Genomic DNA, 10,687 nt, shown 5'->3' with positions numbered 1-10,687 from the left:
AGTCAATTAAACCTGGTTCCGATCAATATTTTAGAGGATAACACCGGTTAGGTCTGGGTTAGGTCTGGGTTATGCCCGCATATGGCAAATGATTTTGCGTTCTTCGCATACTTGTTGGCCAGATCCTGGGTTTTTTTCGTGTTTGAATCACGTAGTAATGTGGTAACACACTGAAGCAGTCAATTGAACCTGGTTTCGATCAATATTTTAGAGGATAACACCGGTTAGGTCTGGGTTAGGTCTGGGATATACGCGCATCTGGCTTATACTTTCGCCTTTTTCGCAAACTTGTTGGCCAGATCCTGGGTTTTTTTCGTGTTGGAATCACGTAGTAATGTGGTAACACACTGAAGCAGCCAATTAAACCTGGTTTCGATCAATATTTTAGAGGATAACACCGGTTAGGTCAGGGTTAGGTCTGGGTTATGCCCGCATCTGGCGCATGATTTTGCCTTCTTCGCATACTTGTTGGCCAGATCCTGGGTTTTTTTCGTGTTTGAATCACGTAGTAATGTGGTAACACACTGAAGCAGTCAATTAAACCTGGTTTCGATCAATTTTTTTAGAGGATGACACCGGTTATGTCTGGGTTAGGTCTGGGTTATGCGCGCATCTGGCTCATGATTTTGCCTTTTTCGCAAACTTGTTAGCCAGATCCTGGGTTTTTTCCGTGTTTGAATCACGTAGTAATGTGGTAACACACTGAAGCAGCCAATTAAACCTGGTTTCGATCAATATTTTAGAGGATAACACCGGTTAGGTCTGGGATAGGTCCGGGAAATGCACGCATCTGGCTCATGATTTCGCCTTTTTCGCAAACTTGTTGGCCAGATCCTGGGTTTTTTCCGTGTTTGAATCACGTAGTAATGTGGTAATACACTGAAACAGTCAATTAAACCTGGTTCCGATCAATATTTTAGAGGATAACACCGGTTAGGTCTGTGTTAGGTCTGGGATATGCGCGTATCTGGCTTACACTTTCGCCATTTTCGCAAACTTGTTGCCCAGATCCTGGGTTTTTTCCGTGTTTGAATCACGTAGTAATGTGGTAACACAATGAAGCAGTCAATTAAACCTGGTTTCGATTAATATTTTAGAGGATAACACCGGTTAGGTCTGGGTTAGGTCTGGGATATACGCGCATCTGGCTTATACTTTCGCCTTTTTCGCAAACTTGTTGGCCAGATCCTGGGTTTTTTTCGTGTTGGAATCACGTAGTAATGTGGTAACACACTGAAGCAGTCAATTAAACCTGGTTTCTATCAATATTTTAGAGGATAACACCGGTTAGGTCTGGGTTAGGTCTGGGTTATGCCCGCATATGGCTAATGATTTTGCCTTGTTCGCATACTTGTTAGCCAGATCCTGGGTTTTTTTCGTGTTTGAATGACGTAGTAATGTGGTAACACACTGAAGCAGTCAATTAAACCTGGTTTCGATCCATATTTTAGAGGATAACACCGGTTAGGTCTGGGTTAGGTCTGGGTTATGCCCGCATCTGGCTCATGATTTTGCCTTCTTCGCATACTTGTTGGCCAGATCCTGGGTTTTTTTCGTGTTTGAATCACGTAGTAATGTGGTAACACACTGAAGCAGTCAATTAAACCTGGTTCCGATCAATATTTTAGAGGATAACACCGGTTAGGTCTGGGTTAGGTCTGGGTTATGCCCGCATATGGCAAATGATTTTGCGTTCTTCGCATACTTGTTGGCCAGATCCTGGGTTTTTTTCGTGTTTGAATCACGTAGTAATGTGGTAACACACTGAAGCAGTCAATTGAACCTGGTTTCGATCAATATTTTAGAGGATAACACCGGTTAGGTCTGGGTTAGGTCTGGGATATACGCGCATCTGGCTTATACTTTCGCCTTTTTCGCAAACTTGTTGGCCAGATCCTGGGTTTTTTTCGTGTTGGAATCACGTAGTAATGTGGTAACACACTGAAGCAGTCAATTAAACCTGGTTTCGATCAATATTTTAGAGGATAACACCGGTTAGGTCAGGGTTAGGTCTGGGTTATGCCCGCATCTGGCTCATGATTTTGCCTTCTTCGCATACTTGTTGGCCAGATCCTGGGTTTTTTTCGTGTTAGAATCACGTATTAATGTGGTAACACAATGAAGCAGTCAACTAACCCAGGTTTCGATCAATATTTTGGAGGATAACACCGGTTAGGTCTGGGTTAGGTCTGGGTTATGCCCGCATCTGGCTCATGATTTTGCCTTTTTCGCAAACTTGTTGGCCAGATCCTGGGTTTTTTCCGTGTTTGAATCACGTAGTAATGTTGTAGCACACTGAAGCAGTCAATTAAACCTGGTTTCGATCAATATTTTAGAGGATAACACCGGTTAGGTCTGGGTTAGGTCTGGGTTATGCCCGCATCTGGCTCATGATTTTGCCTTCTTCGCATACTTGTTGGCCAGATCCTGGGTTTTTTCCGTGTTTGAATCACGTAGTAATGTGGTAACACACTGAAGCAGTCAATTAAACCTCGTTTCGATCAATATTTTAGAGGATAACACCGGTTAGGTCTGGGTTAGGTCTGGGTTATGCCCGCATCTGGCTCATGATTTTGCCTTCTTCGCATACTTGTTGGCCAGATCCTGGGTTTTTTTCGTGTTTGAATCACGTAGTAATGTGGTAACACACTGAAGCAGTCAATTAAACCTGGTTTCGATCAATATTTTAGAGGATAACACCGGTTAGGTCTGTGTTAGGTCTGGGATATGCGCGTATCTGGCTTACACTTTCGCCATTTTCGCAAACTTGTTGCCCAGATCCTGGATTTTTTCCGTGTTTGAATCACGTAGTAATGTTGTACCACACTGAGGCAGTCAATTAAACCTGGTTTCGATCCATATTTTAGAGGATAACACCGGTTAGGTCTGGGTTAGGTCTGGGTTATGCCCGCATCTGGCCCTTGATTTCGCCTTTTTCGCAAACTTGTTGGCCAGTTCCTGGGTTTTTTCCGTGTTTGAATCACGTAGTAATGTGGTAACACAATGAAGCAGTCAATTAAACCTGGTTTCGATTAATATTTTAGAGGATAACACCGGTTAGGTCTGGGTTAGGTCTGGGATATACGCGCATCTGGCTTATGCTTTCGCCTTTTTCGCAAACTTGTTGGCCAGATCCTGGGTTTTTTGCGTGTTGGAATCACGTAGTAATGTGGTAACACAATGAAGCAGTCAATTAAACCTGGTTTCGATTAATATTTTAGAGGATAACACCGGTTAGGTCTGGGTTAGGTCTGGGATATACGCGCATCTGGCTTATGCTTTCGCCTTTTTCGCAAACTTGTTGGCCAGATCCTGGGTTTTTTGCGTGTTGGAATCACGTAGTAATGTGGTAACACACTGAAGCAGTCAATTAAACCTGGTTTCGATCAATATTTTAGAGGATAACACCGGTTAGGTCTGGGTTAGGTCTGGGTTATGCCCGCATCTGGCCCATGATTTCGCCTTTTTCGCAAACTTGTTGGCCAGTTCCTGGGTTTTTTCCGTGTTTGAATCACGTAGTAATGTGGTAACACAATGAAGAAGTCAATTAAACCTGGTTTCGATTAATATTTTAGAGGATAACACCGGTTAGGTCTGGGTTAGGTCTGGGTTATGCCCGCATATGGCAAATGATTTTGCGTTCTTCGCATACTTGTTGGCCAGATCCTGGGTTTTTTTCGTGTTTGAATCACGTAGTAATGTGGTAACACACTGAAGCAGTCAATTGAACCTGGTTTCGATCAATATTTTAGAGGATAACACCGGTTAGGTCTGGGTTAGGTCTGGGTTATGCCCGCATCTGGCTCATGATTTTGCCTTCTTCGCATACTTGTTGGCCAGATCCTGGGTTTTTTTCGTGTTTGAATCACGTAGTAATGTGGTAACACACTGAAGCAGTCAATTAAACCTGGTTTCGATCAATATTTTAGAGGATAACACAGGTTAGGTCTGGGTTAGGTCTGGGATATGCGCGTATCTGGCTTACACTTTCGCCATTTTCGCAAACTTGTTGCCCAGATCCTGGGTTTTTTCCGTGTTTGAATCACGTAGTAATGTTGTACCACACTGAGGCAGCCAATTAAACCTGGTTTCGATCCATATTTCAGAGGATAACACCGGTTAGGTCTGGTATAGGTCCGGGAAATGCACGCATCTGGCTCATGATTTCGCCTTTTTCGCAAACTTGTTGGCCAGATCCTGGGCTTTTCCGTGTTTGAATCACGTAGTAATGTGGTAATACACTGAAGCAGTCAATTAAACCTGGTTTCGATCAGTACTTTAGAGGATAACACCGGTTAGGTCTGGGTTAGGTCTGGGTTATGCCCGCATCTGGCGCATGATTTTGCCTTCTTCGCATACTTGTTGGCCAGATCCTGGGTTTTTTTCGTGTTTGAATCACGTAGTAATGTGGTAACACACTGAAGCAGTCAATTAAACCTGGTTTCGATCAATTTTTTTAGAGGATGACACCGGTTAGGTCTGGGTTAGGTCTGGGTTATGCGCGCATCTGGCTCATGATTTTGCCTTTTTCGCAAACTTGTTGGCCAGATCCTGGGTTTTTTTTGTGTTTGAATCACGTAGTAATGTTGTAGCACACTGATGCAGTCAATTAAACCTGGTTTCGATCAATATTCTAGAGGATAACACCGGTTAGGTCCGGGTTAGGTCTGGGATATACGCGCATCTGGCTTATACTTTCGCCTTTTTCGCAAACTTGTTAGCCAGATCCTGGGTTTTTTCCGTGTTTGAATCACGTAGTAATGTGGTAACACACTGAAGCAGCCAATTAAACCTGGTTTCGATCAATATTTTAGAGGATAACACCGGTTAGGTCTGGGTTAGGTCTGGGTTATGCCCGCATCTGGCGCATGATTTTGCCTTCTTCGCATACTTGTTGGCCAGATCCTGGGTTTTTTCCGCGTTTGAATCACGTAGTAATGTGGTAATACACTGAAGCAGTCAATTAAACCTGGTTTCGATCAATATTTTAGAGGATAACACCGGTTAGGTCTGGGTTAGGTCCGGGAAACGCACGCATCTGGCTTATACTTTCGCCTTTTTCGCAAACTTGTTAGCCAGATCCTGGGTTTTTTCCGTGTTTGAATCACGTAGTAATGTGGTAACACACTGAAGCAGCCAATTAAACCTGGTTTCGATCAATATTTTAGAGGATAACACCGGTTAGGTCTGGGTTAGGACTGGGATATGCGCGCATCTGGCTTATACTTTCGCCTTTTTCGCAAACTTGTTGGCAAGCTCCTGGGTTTTTTCCGCGTTTGAATCACGTAGCAATGTGGTAATACACTGAAGCAGTCAATTAAACCTGGTTTCGATCAATATTTTAGAGGATAACACCGGTTAGGTCTGGGTTAGGTCCGGGAAACGCACGCATCTGGCCTATGATTTCGCCTTTTTCGCAAACTTGTTGACCAGATCCTGGGTTTTTTCCGTGTTTGAATCACGTAGTAATGTGGTACCACACTGAGGCAGTCAATTAAACCTGGTTTCGATCAATATTTTAGAGTATAACACCGGTTAGGTCTGGGCTAGGTCTGAGTTATGCCCGCATCTGGCTCATGATTTTACCTTCTTCGCATACTTGTGGGCCAGATCCTGGGTTTTTTTCGTGTTTGAATCACGTAGTAATGTGGTAACACACTGAAGCAGTCAATTAAACCTGGTTCCGATCAATATTTTAGAGGATAACACCGGTGAGGTCTGGGTTAGGTCTGGGCTATGCCCGCATCTGGCTCATGATTTTGCCTTCTTCGCATACTTGTTGGCCAGATCCTGGGTTTTTTTCGTGTTTGAATCACGTAGTAATGTGGTAACACACTGAAGCAGTTAATTAAACCTGGTTTCGATCAATATTTTAGAGGATAACACCGGTTAGGTCTGGGTTAGGTCTGGGATATGCGCGCATCTGGCTTATACTTTCGCCTTTTTCGCAAACTTGTTGGCCAGATCCTGGGTTTTTTCCGTGTTTGAATCACGTAGTAATGTGGTAATACACTGGAGCAGTCAATTAAACCTGGTTTCGATCAATATTTTAGTGGATAACACCGGTTAGGTCTGGGTTAGGTCCGGGAAATGCACGCATCTGGTTTATGATTTCGCCTTTTTCGCACACTTGTTGACCAGATCCTGGGTTTTTTCCGTGTTTGAATCACGTAGTAATGTGGTACCACACTGAGGCAGTCAATTAAACCTGGTTTCGATCAATATTTTAGAGTATAACACCGGTTATGTCTGGGCTAGGTCTGAGTTATGCCCGCATCTGGCTCATGATTTTACCTTCTTCGCATACTTGTTGGCCAGATCCTGGATTTTTTTCGTGTTTGAATCACGTAGTAATGTGGTAACACACTGAAGCAGTCAATTAAACCTGGTTTCGATCAATTTTTTTAGAGGATGACACCGGTTAGGTCTGGGTTAGGTCTGGGTTACGCCCGCATCTGGCTCATGATTTTCCCTTTTTCGCAAACTTGTTGGCCAGATGCTGGGTTTTTCCGTGTTTGAATCACGTAGTAATGTGGTAACACACTGAAGCAGTCAATTAAACCTGGTTTCGATCAATATTTCACAGGATAACACCGGTTAGGTCTGGGTTAGGTCTGGGTTATGCCCGCATCTGGCTCATGATTTTGCCTTTTTCGCAAACTTGTTGGCCAGATCCTGGGTTTTTTCCGTGTTTGAATCACGTAGTAATGTTCTAGCACACTGAAGCAGTCAATTAAACCTGGTTTCGATCAATATTTTAGAGGATAACACCGGTTAGGTCTGGGTTAGGTCTGGGATATACGCGCATCTGGCTTATACTTTCGCCTTTTTCGCAAACTTGTTGGCCAGATCCTGGGTTTTTTGCGTGTTGGAATCACGTAGTAATGTGGTAACACACTGAAGCAGTCAATTAAACCTGGTTTCGATCAATATTTTAGAGGATAACACCGGTTAGGTCTGGGTTAGGTCTGGGTTATGCCCGCATCTGGCTCATGATTTTGCCTTGTTCGCATACTTGTTAGCCAGATCCTGGGTTTTTTTCGTGTTTGAATCACGTAGTAATGTGGTAACACACTGAAGCAGTCAATTAAACCTGGTTTCGATCAATATTTCAGAGGATAACACCGGTTAGGTCTGGGTTAGGTCTGGGTTATGCCCGCATCTGGCTCATGATTGTGCCTCTCTCGCAAACTTGTTGGCCAGATCCTGGGTTTTTTCCGTGTTTGAATCACGTAGTAATGTTGTAGCACACTGAAGCAGTCAATTAAACCTGGTTTCGATCAATATTTTAGAGGATAACACCGGTTAGGTCTGGGTTAGGTCTGGGTTATGCCCGCATCTCGCTCATGATTTTGCCTTCTTCGCATACTTGTTGGCCAGATCCTGGGTTTTTTTCGTGTTTGAATCACGTAGTAATCTGGTAGCACACTGAAGCAGTCAATTAAACCTGGTTTCGATCAATATTTTAGAGGATAACACAGATTAGGTCTGGGTTAGGTCTAAGTTATGCCCGCATCTGGCTCATGATTTCGCCTTTTTCGCAAACTTGTTGGCCAGATCCTGGGTTTTTTCCGTGTTTGAATCACGTAGTAATGTGGTAATACACTGAAGCAGTCAATTAAACCTGGTTTCGATCAATATTTTAGAGGATAACACCGGTTAGGTCTGGGTCAGGTCCGGGAAACGCACGCATCTGGCTTATGATTTCGCCTTTTTCGCAAACTTGTTGGCCAGATCCTGGGTTTTTTGCGTGTTGGAATCACGTAGTAATGTGGTAACACACTGAAGCAGTCAATTAAACCTGGTTTCGATCAATATTTTAGAGGATAACACCGGTTAGGTCTGGGTTAGGTCTGGGTTATGCCCGCATCTGGCGCATGATTTTGCCTTCTTCGCATACTTGTTGGCCAGATCCTGGGTTTTTTCCGCGTTTGAATCACGTAGTAATGTGGTAATACACTGAAGCAGTCAATTAAACCTGGTTTCGATCAATATTTTAGAGGATAACACCGGTTAGGTCTGGGTTAGGTCTGGGATATGCGCGCATCTGGCTTATACTTTCGCCTTTTTCGCAAACTTGTTGACCAGATCCTGGGTTTTTTCCGTGTTTGATTCACGTAGTAATGTTGTAGCACACTGAAGCAGCCAATTAAACCTGGTTTCGATTAATATTTTAGAGGATAACACCGGTTAGGTCTGGGTTAGGTCTGGGATATGCGCGCATCTGGCTTATACTTTCGCCTTTTTCGCAAACTTGTTGGCAAGCTCCTGGGTTTTTTCCGCGTTTGAATCACGTAGTAATGTGGTAATACACTGAAGCAGTCAATTAAACCTGGTTTCGATCAATATTTTAGAGGATAACACCGGTTAGGTCTGGGTTAGGTCCGGGAAACGCACGCATCTGGCTTATGATTTCGCCTTTTTCGCAAACTTGTTGGCCAGATCCTGGGTTTTTTTTGTGTTTGAATCACGTAGTAATGTTGTAGCACACTGATGCAGTCAATTAAACCTGGTTTCGATCAATATTCTAGAGGATAACACCGGTTAGGTCTGGGTTAGGTCTGGGTTATGCCCGCATCTGGCGCATGATTTTGCCTTCTTCGCATACTTGTTGGCCAGATCCTGGGTTTTTTTCGTGTTTGAATCACGTAGTAATGTGGTAACACACTGAAGCAGTCAATTAAACCTGGTTTCGATCAATTTTTTTAGAGGATGACACCGGTTAGGTCTGGGTTAGGTCTGGGTTATACGCGCATCTGGCTCATGATATTGCCTTTTTCGCAAACTTGTTGGCCAGATCCTGGGTTTTTTTTGTGTTTGAATCACGTAGTAATGTTGTAGCACACTGAAGCAGCCAATTAAACCTGGTTTCGATTAATATTTTAGAGGATAACACCGGTTAGGTCTGGGTTAGGTCTGGGATATGCGCGCATCTGGCTTATACTTTCGCCTTTTTCGCAAACTTGTTGGCAAGCTCCTGGGTTTTTTCCGCGTTTGAATCACGTAGTAATGTGGTAATACACTGAAGCAGTCAATTAAACCTGGTTTCGATCAATATTTTAGAGGATAACACCGGTTAGGTCTGGGTTAGGTCCGGGAAACGCACGCATCTGGCTTATGATTTCGCCTTTTTCGCAAACTTGTTGACCAGATCCTGGTTTTTTTCCGTGTTTGAATCACGTAGTAATGTGGTACCACACTGAGGCAGTCAATTAAACCTGGTTTCGATCAATATTTTAGAGTATAACACCGGTTAGGTCTGGGCTAGGTCTGAGTTATGCCCGCATCTGGCTCATGATTTTACCTTCTTCGCATACTTGTGGGCCAGATCCTGGGTTTTTTTCGTGTTTGAATCACGTAGTAATGTGGTAACACACTGAAGCAGCCAATTAAACCTGGTTCCGATCAATATTTTAGAGGATAACACCGGTTAGGTCTGGGTTAGGTCTGGGCTATGCCCGCATCTGGCTCATGATTTTGCCTTCTTCGCATACTTGTTGGCCAGATCCTGGGTTTTTTTCGTGTTTGAATCACGTAGTAATGTGGTAACACACTGAAGCAGTCAATTAAACCTGGTTTCGATCAATATTTTAGAGGATAACACCGGTTAGGTCTGGGTTAGGTCTGGGATATGCGCGCATCTGGCTTATACTTTCGCCTTTTTCGCAAACTTGTTGGCCAGATCCTGGGTTTTTTCCGTGTTTGAATCACGTAGTAATGTGGTAATACACTGGAGCAGTCAATTAAACCTGGTTTCGATCAATATTTTAGTGGATAACACCGGTTAGGTCTGGGTTAGGTCCGGGAAATGCACGCATCTGGTTTATGATTTCGCCTTTTTCGCACACTTGTTGACCAGATCCTGGGTTTTTTCCGTGTTTGAATCACGTAGTAATGTGGTACCACACTGAGGCAGTCAATTAAACCTGGTTTCGATCAATATTTTAGAGTATAACACCGGTTATGTCTGGGCTAGGTCTGAGTTATGCCCGCATCTGGCTCATGATTTTACCTTCTTCGCATACTTGTTGGCCAGATCCTGGATTTTTTTCGTGTTTGAATCACGTAGTAATGTGGTAACACACTGAAGCAGTCAATTAAACCTGGTTTCGATCAATTTTTTTAGAGGATGACACCGGTTAGGTCTGGGTTAGGTCTGGGTTACGCCCGCATCTGGCTCATGATTTTCCCTTTTTCGCAAACTTGTTGGCCAGATGCTGGGTTTTTCCGTGTTTGAATCACGTAGTAATGTGGTAACACACTGAAGCAGTCAATTAAACCTGGTTTCGATCAATATTTCACAGGATAACACCGGTTAGGTCTGGGTTAGGTCTGGGTTATGCCCGCATCTCGCTCATGATTTTGCCTTCTTCGCATACTTGTTGGCCAGATCCTGGGTTTTTTTCGTGTTTGAATCACGTAGTAATCTGGTAGCACACTGAAGCAGTCAATTAAACCTGGTTTCGATCAATATTTCAGAGGATAACACCGGTTATGTCTGGGTTAGGTCTGGGTTATGCCCGCATCTGGCTCATGATTTTGCCTTTCTCGCAAACTTGTTGGCCAGATCCCGGGTTTTTTCCGTGTTTGAATCACGTAGTAATGTTGTAGCACACTGAAGCAGTCAATTAAACCTGGTTTCGATCAATATTTTAGAGGATAACACCGGTTAGGTCTGGGTTAGGTC

Source organism: Colletes latitarsis, unplaced genomic scaffold (genome assembly GCF_051014445.1).
Source record: "Colletes latitarsis isolate SP2378_abdomen unplaced genomic scaffold, iyColLati1 scaffold0023, whole genome shotgun sequence".
Lineage (NCBI taxonomy): Eukaryota > Metazoa > Arthropoda > Insecta > Hymenoptera > Colletidae > Colletes > Colletes latitarsis.
Note: the sequence above shows the minus strand (reverse complement) of the source record.